The following is a 25,767-nucleotide window of genomic DNA, read 5'->3' as shown; positions in this document are numbered from 1 at the left end:
TATATGGTATAACGTTTTAACGTATTACGTTATATGGTATAACGTTATCACGTATTACGTTATATGGTAAAACGTTATAACGTATTACGTTATATGGTATTACGTTATAACGTATTACGTTATGTGGTATAACGAAATGACGTTTTACGTTATATGGTATTACGTTATCACGTATTACGTTATATGGTATAACGTTATAACGTATTACGTTATATGGTATATCGTTTTAACGTATTACGTTATATGGTATAACGTTATAACGTATTACGTTATATGGTATAACGTTATAACGTATTACGTTATATGGTATTACGTTATAACGTATTACGTTATATGGTATAACGTCATAACGTATTACGTTATATGGTATAACGTTATCACGTATTACGTTATATGGTATAACGTTATAACGTATTACGTTATATGGTATAACGTTATAACGTATTACGTTATATGGTATTACGTTATAACGTATTACGTTATATGGTATAACGTGATAACGTATTACGTTATATGGTATTACGTTATAACGTATTACGTTATATGGTATAACGTCATAACGTATTACGTTATATGGTATTACGTTATAACGTATTACGTTATATGGTATAACGTTATAACGTATTACGTTATATGGTATAACGTCATAACGTATTACGTTATATGGTATTACGTTATAACGTATTACGTTGTATGGTATAACGTTATAACGTATTACGTTATATGGTATTACATTATAACGTATTACGTTATATTGTATAACGTTCTAACATATTACGTTATATGGTATAACGTTATACCGTATTACGTTATATGGTATAACGAAATGGCGTTTTACGTTATATGGTATTACGTTCTAACGTAATACGTTATATGGTATAACGTTATAACGTATTACGTTATATGGTATAACGTTATAACGTATTACGTTATATGGTATAACGTTATAACGAATTAAGTTATATGGTATTACGTTATAACGTATTACGTTATATGGTATTACGTTATAACGTATTACGTTATGTGATACAACGTTTTAACGTATTACGTTATATGGTACAACGTTATAAAGTATTACGTTATATGGTATAACGTTATAACGTATTACGTTATATGGTATAACGTTATAACGTATTACGTTATATGGTATTACGTTAGCACGTATTACGTTATATGGTATAACGTTATAACGTATTACGTTATATGGTATAACGTTTTAACGTATTACGTTATATGGTATAACGTTATCACGTATTACGTTATATGGTATAACGTTACAACGTATTACGTTATATGGTATAACGTTATAACGTATTACGTTATATGGTATAACGTTTTAACGTATTACGTTATATGGTAAAACGTTATAACGTATTACGTTATATGGTATAACGTTATAACGTATTACGTTATATGGTATAACGTTATAACGTACTACGTTATATGGTATATCGTTATAACGTATTACGTTATATGGTATAACGTTATACCGTATTACGTTGTATGGTATAACGTTATAACGTATTACGTTATATGGTATTACATTATAACGTATTACGTTATATGGTATATCGTTATAACGTATTACGTTATATGGTATAACGTTATACCGAATTACGTTATATGGTATAACGAAATGACGTTTTACGTTATATGGTGTAACGTTATACCGTACTATGTTTTATGGTATAACGAAATGACGTTTTACGTTATATGTTATAACGTTATAACGTATCACGTTATACGGTATATCGAAATGACGTTTTACGTTGTATGGTATAACGTTATAACGTATTACGTTATATGGTATTACATTATAACGTATTACGTTATATTGTATAACGTTCTAACATATTACGTTATATAGTATAACGTTATACCGTATTACGTTATATGGTATAACGAAATGACGTTTTACGTTATATGGTATTACGTTATAACGTATTACGTTATATGGTATTATGTTATAACGTATTACGTTATGTGATATAACGTTTTAACGTATTACGTTATATGGTATAACGTTATAACGTATTACGTTATATGGTATAACGTTATAACGTATTACGTTATATGGTATAACGTTATAACGTATTACGTTATATGGTATTACGTTAGCACGTATTACGTTATATGGTATAACGTTATAACGTATTACGTTATATGGTATAACGTTTTAACGTATTACGTTATATGGTATAACGTTATCACGTATTACGTTATATGGCATAACGTTATAACGTATTACGTTATATGGTATTACGTTATAACGTATTACGTTATATGGCATAACGTTATAACGTATTACGTTATATGGTATAACGTTATAACGTATTACGGTATAACGTTATCACGTATTACGTTATATGGTATAACGTTATAACGTATTACGTTATATGGTATAACGTTATAACGAATTAAGTTATATGGTATTACGTTATAACGTATTACGTTATATGGTAATACGTTATAACGTATTACGTTATGTGATACAACGTTTTAACGTATTACGTTATATGGTACAACGTTATAAAGTATTACGTTATATGGTATAACGTTATAACGTATTACGTTATATGGTATAACGTTATAACGTATTACGTTATATGGTATTACGTTAGCACGTATTACGTTATATGGTATAACGTTATAACGTATTACGTTATATGGTATAACGTTTTAACGTACTACGTTATATGGTATAACGTTATCACGTATTACGTTATATGGTATAACGTTATAACGTATTACGTTATATGGTATAACGTTATAACGAATTAAGTTATATGGCATTACGTTATAACGTATTACGTTATATGGTATAACGTTATAACGTATTACGTTATATGGTATAACGTTATAACGTATTACGTTATATGGTATAACGTTATAACGTACTACGTTATATGGTATATCGTTATAACGTATTACGTTATATGGTATAACGTTATACCGTATTACGTTTTATGGTATAACGTTATAACGTATTACGTTATATGGTATTACATTATAACGTATTACGTTATATGGTATATCGTTATAACGTATTACGTTATATGGTATAACGTTATACCGTATTACGTTATATGGTATAACGAAATGACGTTTTACGTTATATGGTATTACGTTATAACGCATTACGTTATATGGTATTACGTTATAACGTATTTCGTTATATGGTATAACGTCAAAACGTATTACGTTATATGGTATAACGTTATAACGTATTACGTTATATGGTATAACGTTTTAACGTATTACGTTATATGGTATAACGTTATAACGTATTACGTTATATGGTATAACGTCATAACGTATTACGTTATATGGTATTACGTTATCACGTATTACGTTATATGGTCTAACGTTATAACGTATTACGTTATATGGTATAACGTTTTAACGTATTACTTTATATGGTATAACGTTATAACGTATTACGTTATATGGTATAACGTTATAACGTATTACGTTATATGGTATAACGTTATAACGTATTACGTTATATGGTATTACGTTATAACGTATTACGTTATATGGTATAACGTTATAACGTATTACGTTATATGGTATTACGTTATAACGTATTACGTTATATGGTATTACGTTATAACGTATTACGTTATATGGTATAACGTCATAACGTATTACGTTATATGGTATTACGTTATAACGTATTACGTTATATGGTATAACGTTATAACGTATTACGTTATATGGTATAACGTCATAACGTATTACGTTATATGGTATTACGTTATAACGTATTACGTTATATGATATAACGTTATAACGTATTACGTTATATGGTATAACGTCATAACGTATTACGTTATATGGTATTACGGTATCACGTATTACGTTATATGGTATAACGTTATAACGTATTACGTTATATGGTATAACGTTTTAACGTATTACGTTATATGGTATAACGTTATAACGTATTACGTTATATGGTATATCGTTATAACGTATTACGTTATATGGTATAACGTTATACCGTATTACGTTATATGGTATAACGAAATGACGTTTTACGTTATATGGTGTAACGTTATACCGTACTATGTTTTATGGTATAACGAAATGACGTTTTACGTTATATGTTATAACGTTATAACGTATCACGTTATACGGTATATCGAAATGACGTTTTACGTTGTATGGTATAACGTTATAACGTATTACGTTATATGGTATTACATTATAACGTATTACGTTATATTGTATAACGTTCTAACATATTACGTTATATAGTATAACGTTATACCGTATTACGTTATATGGTATAACGAAATGACGTTTTACGTTATATGGTATTACGTTATAACGTATTACGTTATATGGAATTACGTTATAACGTATTACGTTATGTGATATAACGTTTTAACGTATTACGTTATATGGTATAACGTTATAACGTATTACGTTATATGGTATAACGTTATAACGTATTACGTTATATGGTATAACGTTATAACGTATTACGTTATATGGTATAACGTTATAACGTATTACGTTATATGGTATAACGTCATAACGTATTACGTTATATGGTATTACGTTATAACGTATTACGTTATATGGTATAACGTTATAACGTATTACGTTATATGGTATAACGTCATAACGTATTACGTTATATGGTATTACGTTATCACGTATTACGTTATATGGTATAACGTTATAACGTATTACGTTATATGGTATAACGTTTTAACGTATTACGTTATATGGTATAACGTTATAACGTATTACGTTATATGGTATAACGTCATAACGTATTACGTTATATGGTATTACGTTATCACGTATTACGTTATATGGTATAACGTTATAACGTATTACGTTATATGGTATTACGTTATAACGTATTACGTTATATGGTATAACGTTATAACGTATTACGTTATATGGTATAACGTCATAACGTATTACGTTATATGGTATAACGTCATAACGTATTACGTTATATGGTATTACGTTATCACGTATTACGTTATATGGTATAACGTTATAACGTATTACGTTATATGGTATAACGTTTTAACGTATTACGTTATATGGTATAACGTTATCACGTATTACGTTATATGGTATAACGTTATAACGTATTACGTTATATGGTATTACGTTATAACGTATTACGTTATATGGTATAACGTTATAACGTATTACGTTATATGGTATAACGTTATCACGTATTACGATATATGGTATAACGTTATAACGTATTACGTTATATGGTATTACGTTATAACGTATTACGTTATATGGTATAACGTTATAACGTATTACGTTATATGGTATAACGTCATAACGTATTACGTTATATGGTATAACGTCATAACGTATTACGTTATATGGTATTACGTTATCACGTATTACGTTATATGGTATAACGTTATAACGTATTACGTTATATGGTATAACGTTTTAACGTATTACGTTATATGGTATAACGTTATCACGTATTACGTTATATGGTATAACGTTATAACGTATTACGTTATATGGTATTACGTTATAACGTATTACGTTATATGGTATAACGTTATAACGTATTACGTTATATGGTATAACGTCATAACGTATTACGTTATATGGTATTACGTTATCACGTATTACGTTATATGGTATAACGTTATATGGTATAACGTTATAACGTATTACGTTATATGGTATAACGTTTTAACGTATTACGTTATATGGTATAACGTTATAACGTATTACGTTATATGGTATAACGTCATAACGTATTACGTTATATGGTATTACGTTATCACGTATTACGTTATATGGTATAACGTTATAACGTATTACGTTATATGGTATAACGTTTTAACGTATTACGTTATATGGTATAAGGTTATCACGTATTACGTTATATGGTATAACGTTATAACGTATTACGTTATATGGTATTACGTTATCACGTATTACGTTATATGGTATAACGTTATAACGTATTACGTTATATGGTATAACGTTTTAACGTATTACGTTATATGGTATAACGTTATCACGTATTACGTTATATGGTATAACGTTATAACGTATTACGTTATATTTTATTACGTTATCACGTATTACGTTATATGGTATAACGTTATAACGTATTACGTTATATGGTATATCGTTTTAACGTATTACGTTATATGGTATAACGTTATAACGTATTACGTTATATGGAATAACGTTATAACGTATTACGTTATATGGTATAACGTTATAACGTATTACGTTATATGGTATTACGTTATAACGTATTACGTTATATGGTATAACGTCATAACGTATTACGTTATATGGTATTACGTTTTAACGTATTACGTTATATGGTATAACGTTATCACGTATTACGATATATGGTATAACGTTATAACGTATTACGTTATATGGTATTACGTTATAACGTATTACGTTATATGGTATAACGTTATAACGTATTACGTTATATGGTATAACGTCATAACGTATTACGTTATATGGTATTACGTTATCACGTATTACGTTATATGGTATAACGTTATAACGTATTACGTTATATGGTATTACGTTATAACGTATTACGTTATATGGTATAACGTTATAACGTATTACGTTATATGGTATAACGTCATAACGTATTACGTTATATGGTATTACGTTATAACGTATTACGTTATATGGTATAACGTCATAACGTATTACGTTATATGGTATTACGTTATAACGTATTACGTTATATGGTATAACGTTATCACGTATTACGTTATATGGTATTACGTTATAACGTATTACGTTATATGGTATAACGTCATAACGTATTACGTTATATGGTATAACGTCATAACGTATTACGTTATATGGTATAACGTCATAACGTATTACGTTATATGGTATAACGTCATAACGTATTACGTTATATGGTATTACGTTATAACGTATTACGTTATATGGTATAACGTTATAACGTATTACGTTATATGGTGTAGCGTTATAACGTATTACGTTATATGGTATAACGTTTTAACGTATTACGTTATATGGTATAACGTTATCACGTATTACGTTATATGGTAAAACGTTATAACGTATTACGTTATATGGTATTACGTTATAACGTATTACGTTATGTGGTATAACGAAATGACGTTTTACGTTATATGGTATTACGTTATCACGTATTACGTTATATGGTATAACGTTATAACGTATTACGTTATATGGTATATCGTTTTAACGTATTACGTTATATGGTATAACGTTATAACGTATTACGTTATATGGTATAACGTTATAACGTATTACGTTATATGGTATTACGTTATAACGTATTACGTTATATGGTATAACGTCATAACGTATTACGTTATATGGTATAACGTTATCACGTATTACGTTATATGGTATAACGTTATAACGTATTACGTTATATGGTATAACGTTATAACGTATTACGTTATATGGTATTACGTTATAACGTATTACGTTATATGGTATTACGTTATAACGTATTACGTTATATGGTATAACGTCATAACGTATTACGTTATATGGTATTACGTTATAACGTATTACGTTATATGGTATAACGTTATAACGTATTACGTTATATGGTATAACGTCATAACGTATTACGTTATATGGTATTACGTTATAACGTATTACGTTATATGATATAACGTTATAACGTATTACGTTATATGGTATAACGTCATAACGTATTACGTTATATGGTATTACGTTATCACGTATTACGTTATATGGTATAACGTTATAACGTATTACGTTATATGGTATAACGTTATAACGTATTACGTTATATGGTATTACGTTATAACGTATTACGTTATATGGTATTACGTTATAACGTATTACGTTATATGGTATAACGTCATAACGTATTACGTTATATGGTATTACGTTATAACGTATTACGTTATATGGTATAACGTTATAACGTATTACGTTATATGGTATAACGTCATAACGTATTACGTTATATGGTATTACGTTATAACGTATTACGTTATATGATATAACGTTATAACGTATTACGTTATATGGTATAACGTCATAACGTATTACGTTATATGGTATTACGTTATCACGTATTACGTTATATGGTATTACGTTATAACGTATTACGTTATATGGTATAACGTTATAACGTATTACGTTATATGGTATAACGTCATAACGTATTACGTTATATGGTATTACGTTATAACGTATTACGTTATATGATATAACGTTATAACGTATTACGTTATATGGTATAACGTCATAACGTATTACGTTATATGGTATTACGTTATCACGTATTACGTTATATGGTATAACGTTATAACGTATTACGTTATATGGTATAACGTTATAACGTATTACGTTATATGGTATTACGTTATAACGTATTACGTTATATGGTATTACGTTATAACGTATTACGTTATATGGTATAACGTCATAACGTATTACGTTATATGGTATTACGTTATAACGTATTACGTTATATGGTATAACGTTATAACGTATTACGTTATATGGTATAACGTCATAACGTATTACGTTATATGGTATTACGTTATAACGTATTACGTTATATGATATAACGTTATAACGTATTACGTTATATGGTATAACGTCATAACGTATTACGTTATATGGTATTACGTTATCACGTATTACGTTATATGGTATAACGTTATAACGTATTACGTTATATGGTATAACGTTATAACGTATTACGTTATATGGTATAACGTTTTAACGTATTACGTTATATGGTATAACGTTATCACGTATTACGTTATATGGTAAAACGTTATAACGTATTACGTTATATGGTATTACGTTATAACGTATTACGTTATGTGGTATAACGAAATGACGTTTTACGTTATATGGTATTACGTTATCACGTATTACGTTATATGGTATAACGTTATAACGTATTACGTTATATGGTATATCGTTTTAACGTATTACGTTATATGGTATAACGTTATAACGTATTACGTTATATGGTATAACGTTATAACGTATTACGTTATATGGTATTACGTTATAACGTATTACGTTATATGGTATAACGTCATAACGTATTACGTTATATGGTATAACGTTATCACGTATTTCGTTATATGGTATTACGTTATAACGTATTACGTTATATGGTATAACGTCATAACGTATTACGTTATATGGTATTACGTTATAACGTATTACGTTATATGGTATAACGTCATAACGTATTACGTTATATGGTATAACGTTATAACGTATTACGTTATATGGTATAACGTTATAACGTATTACGTTATATGGTATAACGTTATAACGTATTACGTTATATGGTATAACGTTTTAACGTATTACGTTATATGGTATAACGTTATCACGTATTACGTTATATGGTAAAACGTCATAACGTATTACGTTATATGGTATAACGTCATAACGTATTACGTTATAAGGTATTACGTTATAACTTATTACGTTATATGGTATAATGTTATAACGTATTACGTTATATGGTATAACGTTATAACGTATTACGTTATAACGTATTACGTTATAACGTATTACGTTATATGGTATAACGTCATAACGTATTACGTTATATGGTATAACGTTATCACGTATTACGTTATATGGTATTACGTTATAACGTATTACGTTATATGGTATAACGTCATAACGTATTACGTTATATGGTATAACGTTATAACGTATTACGTTATAAGGTATTACGTTATACCGTACTATGTTTTATGGTATAACGAAATGACGTTTTACGTTATATGGTATAACGTTATAACGTATTACGTTATAACGTATTACGTTATATGGTATAACGTCATAACGTATTACGTTATATGGTATAACGTTGTCACGTATTACGTTATATGGTATTACGTTATAACGTATTACGTTATGTGATACAACGTTTTAACGTATTACGTTATATGGTACGACGTTATAAAGTATTACGTTATATGGTATAACGTTATAACGTATTACGTTATATGGTATAACGTTATAACGTATTACGTTATATGGTATAACGTTATAACGTATTACGTTATATGGTATTACGTTCTAACGTATTACGTTATATGGTATAACGTCATAACGTATTACGTTATATGGTATAACGTTATCACGTATTACGTTATATGGTATTACGTTATAACGTATTACGTTATATGGTATAACGTCATAACGTATTACGTTATATGGTATAACGTCATAACGTATTACGTTATATGGTATAACGTTATAACGTATTACGTTATATGGTATTACGTTATAACGTATTACGTTATATGGTATAACGTCATAACGTATTACGTTATATGGTATTACGTTTTAACGTATTACGTTATATGGTATAACGTTATCACGTATTACGTTATATGGTATAACGTTATAACGTATTACGTTATATGGTATTACGTTATAACGTATTACGTTATATGGTATAACGTTATAACGTATTACGTTATATGGTATAACGTCATAACGTATTACGTTATATGGTATTACGTTATCACGTATTACGTTATATGGTATAACGTTATAACGTATTACGTTATATGGTATAACGTTTTAACGTATTACGTTATATGGTATAACGTTATAACGTATTACGTTATATGGTATAACGTCATAACGTATTACGTTATATGGTATTACGTTATCACGTATTACGTTATATGGTATAACGTTATAACGTATTACGTTATATGGAATATCGTTTTAACGTATTACGTTATATGGTATAACTTTATAACGTATTACGTTATATGGTATATCGTTATAACGTATTACGTTATATGGTATAACGTTATAACGTATTACGTTATATGGTATTACGTTATAACGTATTACGTTATATGGTATAACGTCATAACGTATTACGTTATATGGTATTACGTTATAACGTATTACGTTATATGGTATAACGTCATAACGTATTACGTTATATGGTATAACGTCATAACGTATTACGTTATATGGTATTACGTTATAACGTATTACGTTATATGGTATAACGTTATAACGTATTACGTTATATGGTATAACGTCATAACGTATTACGTTATATGGTATTACGTTATAACGTATTACGTTATATGGTATAACGTTATAACGTATTACGTTATATGGTATAACGTCATAACGTATTACGTTATATGGTATAACGTCATAACGTATTACGTTATATGGTATTACGTTATCACGTATTACGTTATATGGTATAACGTTATAACGTATTACGTTATATGGTATTACGTTATAACGTATTACGTTATATGGTATAACGTCATAACGTATTACGTTATATGGTATTACGTTATCACGTATTACGTTATATGGTATAACGTCATAACGTATTACGTTATATGGTATTACGTTTTAACGTATTACGTTATATGGTATAACGTTATCACGTATTACGTTATATGGTATTACGTTATAACGTATTACGTTATATGGTATAACGTTATAACGTATTACGTTATATGGTATAACGTCATAACGTATTACGTTATATGGTATTACGTTGTAACGTATTATGTTATATGGTATAACGTTATAACGTATTACGTTATATGGTATAACGTTTTAACGTATTACGTTATATGGTATAACGTTATAACGTATTACGTTATATGGTATAACGTCATAACGTATTACGTTATATGGTATTACGTTATCACGTATTACGTTATATGGTATAACGTTATAACGTATTACGTTATATGGTATAACGTCATAACGTATTACGTTATATGGTATAACGTTATAACGTATTACGTTATATGGTATTACGTTATAACGTATTACGTTATATGGTATAACGTCATAACGTATTACGTTATATGGTATTACGTTTTAACGTATTACGTTATATGGTATAACGTTATCACGTATTACGTTATATGGTATAACGTTATAACGTATTACGTTATATGGTATTACGTTATAACGTATTACGTTATATGGTATAACGTTATAACGTATTACGTTATATGGTATAACGTCATAACGTATTACGTTATATGGTATTACGTTATCACGTATTACGTTATATGGTATAACGTTATAACGTATTACGTTATATGGTATAACGTTTTAACGTATTACGTTATATGGTATAACGTTATAACGTATTACGTTATATGGTATAACGTCATAACGTATTACGTTATATGGTATTACGTTATCACGTATTACGTTATATGGTATAACGTTATAACGTATTACGTTATATGGAATATCGTTTTAACGTATTACGTTATATGGTATAACTTTATAACGTATTACGTTATATGGTATATCGTTATAACGTATTACGTTATATGGTATAACGTTATAACGTATTACGTTATATGGTATTACGTTATAACGTATTACGTTATATGGTATAACGTCATAACGTATTACGTTATATGGTATTACGTTATAACGTATTACGTTATATGGTATAACGTCATAACGTATTACGTTATATGGTATAACGTCATAACGTATTACGTTATATGGTATTACGTTATCACGTATTACGTTATATGGTATAACGTTATAACGTATTACGTTATATGGTATTACGTTATAACGTATTACGTTATATGGTATAACGTTATAACGTATTACGTTATATGGTATAACGTCATAACGTATTACGTTATATGGTATTACGTTATCACGTATTACGTTATATGGTATAACGTTATAACGTATTACGTTATATGGTATAACGTTTTAACGTATTACGTTATATGGTATAACGTTATAACGTATTACGTTATATGGTATAACGTCATAACGTATTACGTTATATGGTATTACGTTATCACGTATTACGTTATATGGTATAACGTTATAACGTATTACGTTATATGGAATATCGTTTTAACGTATTACGTTATATGGTATAACTTTATAACGTATTACGTTATATGGTATATCGTTATAACGTATTACGTTATATGGTATAACGTTATAACGTATTACGTTATATGGTATTACGTTATAACGTATTACGTTATATGGTATAACGTCATAACGTATTACGTTATATGGTATTACGTTATAACGTATTACGTTATATGGTATAACGTCATAACGTATTACGTTATATGGTATAACGTCATAACGTATTACGTTATATGGTATTACGTTATAACGTATTACGTTATATGGTATAACGTTATAACGTATTACGTTATATGGTATAACGTCATAACGTATTACGTTATATGGTATTACGTTATAACGTATTACGTTATATGGTATAACGTTATAACGTATTACGTTATATGGTATAACGTCATAACGTATTACGTTATATGGTATAACGTCATAACGTATTACGTTATATGGTATTACGTTATCACGTATTACGTTATATGGTATAACGTTATAACGTATTACGTTATATGGTATTACGTTATAACGTATTACGTTATATGGTATAACGCCATAACGTATTACGTTATATGGTATTACGTTATCACGTATTACGTTATATGGTATAACGTCATAACGTATTACGTTATATGGTATTACGTTTTAACGTATTACGTTATATGGTATAACGTTATCACGTATTACGTTATATGGTATTACGTTATAACGTATTACGTTATATGGTATAACGTTATAACGTATTACGTTATATGGTATAACGTCATAACGTATTACGTTATATGGTATTACGTTGTAACGTATTATGTTATATGGTATAACGTTATAACGTATTACGTTATATGGTATAACGTTTTAACGTATTACGTTATATGGTATAACGTTATAACGTATTACGTTATATGGTATAACGTCATAACGTATTACGTTATATGGTATTACGTTATCACGTATTACGTTATATGGTATAACGTTATAACGTATTACGTTATATGGTATATCGTTTTAACGTATTACGTTATATGGTATAACGTTATAACGTATTACGTTATATGGTATAACGTTATAACGTATTACGTTATATGGTATAACGTTATAACGTATTACGTTATATGGTATTACGTTATAACGTATTACGTTATATGGTATAACGTCATAACGTATTACGTTATATGGTATTACGTTTTAACGTATTACGTTATATGGTATAACGTTATAACGTATTACGTTATATGGTATTACGTTATAACGTATTACGTTATATGGTATAACGTTATAACGTATTACGTTATATGGTATAACGTCATAACGTATTACGTTATATGGTATTACGTTATCACGTATTACGTTATATGGTATAACGTTATAACGTATTACGTTATATGGTATAACGTTTTATCGTATTACGTTATATGGTATAACGTTATAACGTATTACGTTATATGGTATAACGTCATAACGTATTACGTTATATGGTATTACGTTATCACGTATTACGTTATATGGTATAACGTCATAACGTATTACGTTATATGGTATAACGTCATAACGTATTACGTTATATGGTATTACGTTATCACGTATTACGTTATATGGTATAACGTTATAACGTATTACGTTATATGGTATTACGTTATAACGTATTACGTTATATGGTATAACGTTATAACGTATTACGTTATATGGTATAACGTCATAACGTATTACGTTATATGGTATATCGTTATAACGTATTACGTTATATGGTATAACGTTATAACGTATTACGTTATATGGTATTACGTTATAACGTATTACGTTATATGGTATAACGTCATAACGTATTACGTTATATGGTATTACGTTATAACGTATTACGTTATATGGTATAACGTCATAACGTATTACGTTATATGGTATAACGTCATAACGTATTACGTTATATGGTATTACGTTATAACGTATTACGTTATATGGTATAACGTTATAACGTATTACGTTATATGGTATAACGTCATAACGTATTACGTTATATGATATTACGTTATAACGTATTACGTTATATGGTATAACGTTATAACGTATTACGTTATATGGTATAACGTCATAACGTATTACGTTATATGGTATAACGTCATAACGTATTACGTTATATGGTATTACGTTATCACGTATTACGTTATATGGTATAACGTTATAACGTATTACGTTATATGGTATTACGTTATAACGTATTACGTTATATGGTATAACGTCATAACGTATTACGTTATATGGTATTACGTTATCACGTATTACGTTATATGGTATAACGTTATAACGTATTACGTTATATGGTATTACGTTATCACGTATTACGTTATATGGTATTACGTTATAACGTATTACGTTATATGGTATAACGTCATAACGTATTACGTTATATGGTATAACGTCATAACGTATTACGTTATATGGTATTACGTTATAACGTATTACGTTATATGGTATAACGTTATAACGTATTACGTTATATGGTATAACGTCATAACGTATTACGTTATATGGTATTACGTTATAACGTATTACGTTATATGGTATAACGTCATAACGTATTACGTTATATGGTATTACGTTATAACGTATTACGTTATATGGTATAACGTCATAACGTATTACGTTATATGGTATTACGTTATAACGTATTACGTTATATGGTATAACGTCATAACGTATTACGTTATATGGTATAACGTCATAACGTATTACGTTATATGGTATTACGTTATAACGTATTACGTTATATGGTATAACGTTATAACGTATTACGTTATATGGTATAACGTCATAACGTATTACGTTATATGGTATTACGTTATAACGTATTACGTTATATGGTATAACGTTATAACGTATTACGTTATATGGTATAACGTCATAACGTATTACGTTATATGGTATAACGTCATAACGTATTACGTTATATGGTATTACGTTATCACGTATTACATTATATGGTATAACGTTATAACGTATTACGTTATATGGTATTACGTTATAACGTATTACGTTATATGGTATAACGTCATAACGTATTACGTTATATGGTATTACGTTATCACGTATTACGTTATATGGTATAACGTCATAACGTATTACGTTATATGGTATTACGTTATCACGTATTACGTTATATGGTATAACGTCATAACGTATTACGTTATATGGTATTACGTTTTAACGTATTACGTTATATGGTATAACGTTATCACGTATTACGTTATATGGTATTACGTTATAACGTATTACGTTATATGGTATAACGTTATAACGTATTACGTTATATGGTATAACGTCATAACGTATTACGTTATATGGTATTACGTTGTAACGTATTATGTTATATGGTATAACGTTATAACGTATTACGTTATATGGTATAACGTTTTAACGTATTACGTTATATGGTATAACGTTATAACGTATTACGTTATATGGTATAACGTCATAACGTATTACGTTATATGGTATTACGTTATCACGTATTACGTTATATGGTATAACGTTATAACGTATTACGTTATATGGTATATCGTTTTAACGTATTACGTTATATGGTATAACGTTATAACGTATTACGTTATATGGTATAACGTTATCACGTATTACGTTATATGGTATAACGTTATAACGTATTACGTTATATGGTATAACGTTTTATCGTATTACGTTATATGGTATAACGTTATAACGTATTACGTTATATGGTATAACGTCATAACGTATTACGTTATATGGTATTACGTTATCACGTATTACGTTATATGGTATAACGTCATAACGTATTACGTTATATGGTATAACGTCATAACGTATTACGTTATATGGTATTACGTTATCACGTATTACGTTATATGGTATAACGTTATAACGTATTACGTTATATGGTATTACGTTATAACGTATTACGTTATATGGTATAACGTTATAACGTATTACGTTATATGGTATAACGTCATAACGTATTACGTTATATGGTATATCGTTATAACGTATTACGTTATATGGTATAACGTTATAACGTATTACGTTATATGGTATTACGTTATAACGTATTACGTTATATGGTATAACGTCATAACGTATTACGTTATATGGTATTACGTTATAACGTATTACGTTATATGGTATAACGTCATAACGTATTACGTTATATGGTATAACGTCATAACGTATTACGTTATATGGTATTACGTTATAACGTATTACGTTATATGGTATAACGTTATAACGTATTACGTTATATGGTATAACGTCATAACGTATTACGTTATATGATATTACGTTATAACGTATTACGTTATATGGTATAACGTTATAACGTATTACGTTATATGGTATAACGTCATAACGTATTACGTTATATGGTATAACGTCATAACGTATTACGTTATATGGTATTACGTTATCACGTATTACGTTATATGGTATAACGTTATAACGTATTACGTTATATGGTATTACGTTATAACGTATTACGTTATATGGTATAACGTTATAACGTATTACGTTATATGGTATAACGCCATAACGTATTACGTTATATGGTATAACGTCATAACGTATTACGTTATATGGTATTACGTTATCACGTATTACGTTATATGGTATAACGTTATAACGTATTACGTTATATGGTATTACGTTATCACGTATTACGTTATATGGTATTACGTTATAACGTATTACGTTATATGGTATAACGTCATAACGTATTACGTTATATGGTATAACGTCATAACGTATTACGTTATATGGTATTACGTTATAACGTATTACGTTATATGGTATAACGTTATAACGTATTACGTTATATGGTATAACGTCATAACGTATTACGTTATATGGTATTACGTTATAACGTATTACGTTATATGGTATAACGTCATAACGTATTACGTTATATGGTATTACGTTATAACGTATTACGTTATATGGTATAACGTCATAACGTATTACGTTATATGGTATAACGTCATAACGTATTACGTTATATGGTATTACGTTATAACGTATTACGTTATATGGTATAACGTTATAACGTATTACGTTATATGGTATAACGTCATAACGTATTACGTTATATGGTATTACGTTATAACGTATTACGTTATATGGTATAACGTTATAACGTATTACGTTATATGGTATAACGTCATAACGTATTACGTTATATGGTATAACGTCATAACGTATTACGTTATATGGTATTACGTTATCACGTATTACGTTATATGGTATAACGTTATAACGTATTACGTTATATGGTATTACGTTATAACGTATTACGTTATATGGTATAACGTCATAACGTATTACGTTATATGGTATTACGTTATCACGTATTACGTTATATGGTATAACGTCATAACGTATTACGTTATATGGTATTACGTTTTAACGTATTACGTTATATGGTATAACGTTATCACGTATTACGTTATATGGTATTACGTTATAACGTATTACGTTATATGGTATAACGTTATAACGTATTACGTTATATGGTATAACGTCATAACGTATTACGTTATATGGTATTACGTTGTAACGTATTATGTTATATGGTATAACGTTATAACGTATTACGTTATATGGTATAACGTTTTAACGTATTACGTTATATGGTATAACGTTATAACGTATTACGTTATATGGTATAACGTCATAACGTATTACGTTATATGGTATTACGTTATCACGTATTACGTTATATGGTATTACGTTATAACGTATTACGTTATATGGTATAACGTCATAACGTATTACGTTATATGGTATTACGTTATCACGTATTACGTTATATGGTATAACGTTATAACGTATTACGTTATATGGTATATCGTTTTAACGTATTACGTTATATGGTATAACGTTATAACGTATTACGTTATATGGTATAACGTTATAACGTATTACGTTATATGGTATAACGTTATAACGTATTACGTTATATGGTATTACGTTATAACGTATTACGTTATATGGTATAACGTCATAACGTATTACGTTATATGGTATTACGTTTTAACGTATTACGTTATATGGTATAACGTTATACCGTATTACGTTATATGGTATAACGTTATAACGTATTACGTTATATGGTATAACGTCATAACGTATTACGTTATATGGTATAACGTCATAACGTATTACGTTATATGGTATTACGTTATCACGTATTACGTTATATGGTATAACGTTATAACGTATTACGTTATATGGTATTACGTTATCACGTATTACATTATATGGTATTACGTTATAACGTATTACGTTATATGGTATAACGTCATAACGTATTACGTTATATGGTATTACGTTTTAACGTATTACGTTATATGGTATAACGTTATCACGTATTACGTTATATGGTATAACGTTATAACGTATTACGTTATATGGTATAACGTCATAACGTATTACGTTATATGGTATTACGTTATCACGTATTACGTTATATGGTATAACGTTATAACGTATTACGTTATATGGTATAACGTTTTAACGTATTACGTTATATGGTATAACGTTATAACGTATTACGTTATATGGTATAACGTCATAACGTATTACGTTATATGGTATTACGTTGTCACGTATTACGTTATATGGTATAACGTTATAACGTATTACGTTATATGGTATATCGTTTTAACGTATTACGTTATATGGTATAACGTTATAACGTATTACGTTATATGGTATAACGTTATAACGTATTACGTTATATGGTATAACGTCATAACGTATTACGTTATATGGTATTACGTTATAACGTATTACGTTATATGGTATAACGTCATAACGTATTACGTTATATGGTATAACGTCATAACGTATTACGTTATATGGTATTACGTTATAACGTATTACGTTATATGGTATAACGTCATAACGTATTACGTTATATGGTATTACGTTATAACGTATTACGTTATATGGTATTACGTTATAACGTATTACGTTATATGGTATAACGTTATAACGTTTTAACGTATTACGTTATATGGTATAACGTTATCACGTATTGCGTTATATGGTATAACGTTATAACGTATTACGTTATATGGTATAACGTTTTAACGTATTACGTTATATGGTATAACGTTATAACGTATTACGTTATATGGTATAACGTCATAACGTATTACGTTATATGGTATTACGTTGTCACGTATTACGTTATATGGTATAACGTTATAACGTATTACGTTATATGGTATATCGTTTTAACGTATTACGTTATATGGTATAACGTTATAACGTATTACGTTATATGGTATAACGTTATAACGTATTACGTTATATGGTATAACGTCATAACGTATTACGTTATATGGTATTACGTTATAACGTATTACGTTATATGGTATAACGTCATAACGTATTACGTTATATGGTATAACGTCATAACGTATTACGTTATATGGTATTACGTTATAACGTATTACGTTATATGGTATAACGTCATAACGTATTACGTTATATGGTATTACGTTGTCACGTATTACGTTATATGGTATAACGTTATAACGTATTACGTTATATGGTATATCGTTTTAACGTATTACGTTATATGGTATAACGTTATAACGTATTACGTTATATGGTATAACGTTATAACGTATTACGTTATATGGTATAACGTTATAACGTATTACGTTATATGGTATAACGTTTTAACGTATTACGTTATATGGTATAACGTTATAACGTATTACGTTATATGGTATAACGTCATAACGTATTACGTTATATGGTATTACGTTGTCACGTATTACGTTATATGGTATAACGTTATAACGTATTACGTTATATGGTATATCGTTTTAACGTATTACGTTATATGGTATAACTATATAACGTATTACTTTATATGTCATTACGTTATAACGTATTACGTTATATGGTGTAACGTTATACCGTATTACGTTATATGGTATAACGAAATGACGTTTTACGTTATATGGTATTACGTTATAACGTATTACGTTATATGGTATTACGTTATAACGTATTACGTTATATTGTATAACGTTCTAACATATTACGTTATATGGTATAACGTTATACCGTATTACGTTATATGGTATAACGAAATGACGTTTTACGTTATATGGTATTACGTTCTAACGTAATACGTTATATGGTATAACGTTATACCGTACTATGTTTTATGGTATAACGAAATGACGTTTTACGTTATATGTTATAACGTTATAACGTATCACGTTATGCGGTATATCGAAATGACGTTTTACGTTGTATGGTATAACGTTATAATGTATTTCGTTATATGGTATTACATTATAACGTATTATGTTATATTGTATAACGTTCTAACATATTACGAGTAAATGGTATAACGTTATACTGTATTACGTTATATGGTATAACGAAATGACGTTTTACGTTATATGGTATTACGTTCTAACGTAATACGTTATATGGTATAACGAAATGACGTTTCGCGTTATATGGTATTATGTTATTACGTATTACGTTATATGGTATAACGTTATAACGTATTACGTTATATGGTATATCGTTATAACGTATTACGTTATATGGTATAACGTCATAACGTATTACGTTATATGGTAATACGGTATCACGTATTACGTTATATGGTATAACGTTATAACGTATTACGTTATATGGTATAACGTTTTAACGTATTACGTTATATGGTATAACGTTATCACGTAATACGTTATATGGTATAACGTTATAACGTATTACGTTATATGGTATAACGTTTTAACGTATTACGTTATATGGTATAACGTTATAACGTATTACGTTATATGGTATTACGTTATAACGTATTACGTTATATGGTATATCGAAATGACGTTTTCCATTATATGGTATTACGTTATAACGTATTACGGTATATGGTATTACGTTATAACGTATTACGTTATATGGTAGAACGTCATAACGTATTACGTTATATGGTATTACGTTATGACGTATTACGTTATATGGTATATCGTTATAACGTATTACGTTATATGGTATAACGTTATAACGTATTACGTTATATGGTATTACGTTATCACGTATTACGTTATATGGTATAACGTTATAACGTATTACGTTATATGGTGTAACGTTTTAACGTATTACGTTATATGGTATAACGTTTTAACGTATTACGTTATATGGTATAACGTTATCACGTATTACGTTATATGGTATAACGTTATAACGTATTACGTTATATGGTATAACGTTATAACTTATTACGTTATATGGTATAACGTCATAACGTATTACGTTATATGGTATTACGTTATCACGTATTACGTTATATGGTATAACGTTATAACGTATTACGCTATATGGTATAACGTTATACCGTATTACGTTATATGGTATAACGAAATGACGTTTTACGTTATATGGTATTACGCTATAACGTATTACGTTATATGGTATTACGTTATAACGTATTACGTTATATGGTGTAACGTCATAACGTATTACGTTATATGGTATAACTTTATCACGTATTACGTTATATGGTATAACGTTATAACGTATTACGTTATATGGTATAACGTTTTAACGTATTACGTTATATGGTATAACGTTATCACGTATTACGTTATATGGTATAACGAAATGACGTTTTACGTTATATGGTATTATGTTATAACGTATTACGTTATATGGTATTACGTCATAACGTATTACGTTATATGGTATAACGTCATAACGTATTACGTTATATGGTATTACGTTATCACGTATTACGTTATATGGTATAACGTTATAACGTATTACGCTATATGGTATAACGTTATACCGTATTACGTTATATGGTATAACGAAATGACGTTTTACGTTATATGGTATTACGCTATAACGTATTACGTTATATGGTATTACGTTATAACGTATTACGTTATATGGTATAACGTCATAACGTATTACGTTATATGGTATTACGTTATCACGTATTACGTTATATGGTATAACGTTATAACGTATTACGTTATATGGTATAGCGTTTTAACGTATTACGTTATATGGTATAACGTTATCACGTATTACGTTATATGGTATAACGTTATAACGTATTTCGTTATATGGTATTACGTTATAACGTATTACGTTATATGGTATAACGTTATAACGTATTACGTTATATGGTATAACGTTATATCGTATTACGTTATATGGTATATCGTTATAACGTATTACGTTATATGGTATAACGTTATACCGTATTACGTTATATGGCATAACGTTACAACGTATTACGTTATATGGTATAACGTTATAACGTATTACGTTATATGGTATATCGTTATAACGTATTACGTTATATGGTATGACGTTATAACGTATTACGTTATATGGTATAACGTTATAACGTATTACGTTATATGGTATAACGTTATAACGTATTACGTTATATGGTATAACGTTATAACGTATTACGTTATATGGTATTACGTTATCACGTATTACGTTATATGGTATAACGTTATAACGTATTACGTTGTATGGTATAACGTTTTAACGTATTACGTTATATGCTATAACGTTTTAACGTATTACGTTATATGGTATAACGTTATCACGTATTACGTTATATGGTATAACGTTATAACGTATTACGTTATATGGTATAACGTCATAACGTATTACGTTATATGGTATTACGTTATCACGTATTACGTTATATGGTATAACGTTATAACGTATTACGTTATGTGGTATAACGTTTTAACGTATTACGTTATATGGTATAACGTTATCACGTATTACGTTATATGGTATAACGTTATAACGTATTACGTTATATGGTATATCGAAATGACGTTTTACGTTGTATGGTATAACGTTATAACGTATTACGTTATATGGTATTACGTTATAACGTATTACGTTATATGGTATAACGTCATAACGTATTACGTTATATGGTATAACGTCATAACGTATTACGTTATATGGTATTACGTTATCACGTATTACGTTATATGGTATAACGTTATAACGTATTACGTTATATGGTATAACGTTTTAACGTATTACGTTATATGGTATAACGTTATCACGTATTACGTTATATGGTATAACGTTATAACGTATTACGTTATATGGTATAACGTTTTAACGTATTACGTTATATGGTATAACGTTATCACGTATTACGTTATATGGTATAACGAAATGACGTTTTACGTTATATGGTATTACGTTATAACGTATTACGTTATATGGTATTACGTCATAACGTATTACGTTATATGGTATAACGTCATAACGTATTACGTTATATGGTATTACGTTATCACGTATTACGTTATATGGTATAACGTTATAACGTATTACGCTATCTGGTATAACGTTATACCGTATTACGTTATATGGTATAACGAAATGACGCTTTACGTTATATGGTATTACGCTATAACGTATTACGTTATATGGTATTACGTTATAACGTATTACGTTATATGGTATAACGTCATAACGTATTACGTTATATGGTATTACGTTATCACGTATTACGTTATATGGTATAACGTTATAACGTATTACGTTATATGGTATAACGTTTTAACGTATTACGTTATATGGTATAACGTTATCACGTATTACGTTATATGGTATAACGTTATAACGTATTACGTTATATGGTATTACGTTATAACGTATTACGTTATATGGTATAACGTTATAACGTATTACGTTATATGGTATAACGTTATAACGTATTACGTTATATGGTATAACGTTATAACGTATTACGTTATATGGAATAACGTCATAACGTATTACGTTATATGGTATTACGTTATCACGTATTACGTTATATGGTATAACGTTATAACGTATTACGTTATATGGTATAACGTTTTAACGTATTACGTTATATGGTATGACGTTACCACGTATTACGTTATATGGTATAACGTTATAACGTATTACGTTATATGGTATATCGTTATAACGTATTACGTTATATGGTATAACGTTATCACGTATTACGTTATATGGCATTACGTTATAACGTATTACGTTATATGGTATAACGAAATGACGTTTTACGTTATATGGTATAACGTTATAACGTATTACGTTATATGGTATTACGTTTTAACGTATTACGTTATATGGTATAACGTTATAACGTATTACGTTATATGGTATAACGTTATAACGTATTACGTTATATGGTATAACGTTTTAACGTATTACGTTATATGGTATGACGTTACCACGTATTACGTTATATGGTATAACGTCATAACGTATTACGTTATATGGTATTACGTTATCACGTATTACGTTATATGGTATAACGTTATAACGTATTACGTTATATGGTATAACGTTATAACGAATTACGTTATATGGTATATCGTTATAACGTATTACGTTATATGGTATAACGTTATACCGTATTACGTTATATGGCATAACGTTACAACGTATTACGTTATATGGTATAACGTTATAACGTATTACGTTATATGGTATTACGTTATAACGTATTACGTTATATGGTATAACGTTATAACGTATTACGTTATATGGTATAACGTTATAACGTATTACGTTATATGGTATTACGTTATAACGTATTACGTTATATGGTATAACGTTATAACGTATTACGTTATATGGTATAACGTTATAACGTATTACGTTATATGGTATATCGTTATAACGTATTACGTTATATGGTATAACGTTATCACGTATTACGTTATATGGCATTACGTTATAACGTATTACGTTATATGGTATAACGAAATGACGTTTTACGTTATATGGTATAACGTTATAACGTAT

This window comes from Bombus vancouverensis, chromosome 14 (assembly GCF_051014615.1).
Source record: "Bombus vancouverensis nearcticus chromosome 14, iyBomVanc1_principal, whole genome shotgun sequence".
Classification (NCBI taxonomy): domain Eukaryota; kingdom Metazoa; phylum Arthropoda; class Insecta; order Hymenoptera; family Apidae; genus Bombus; species Bombus vancouverensis.
Note: the sequence above shows the minus strand (reverse complement) of the source record.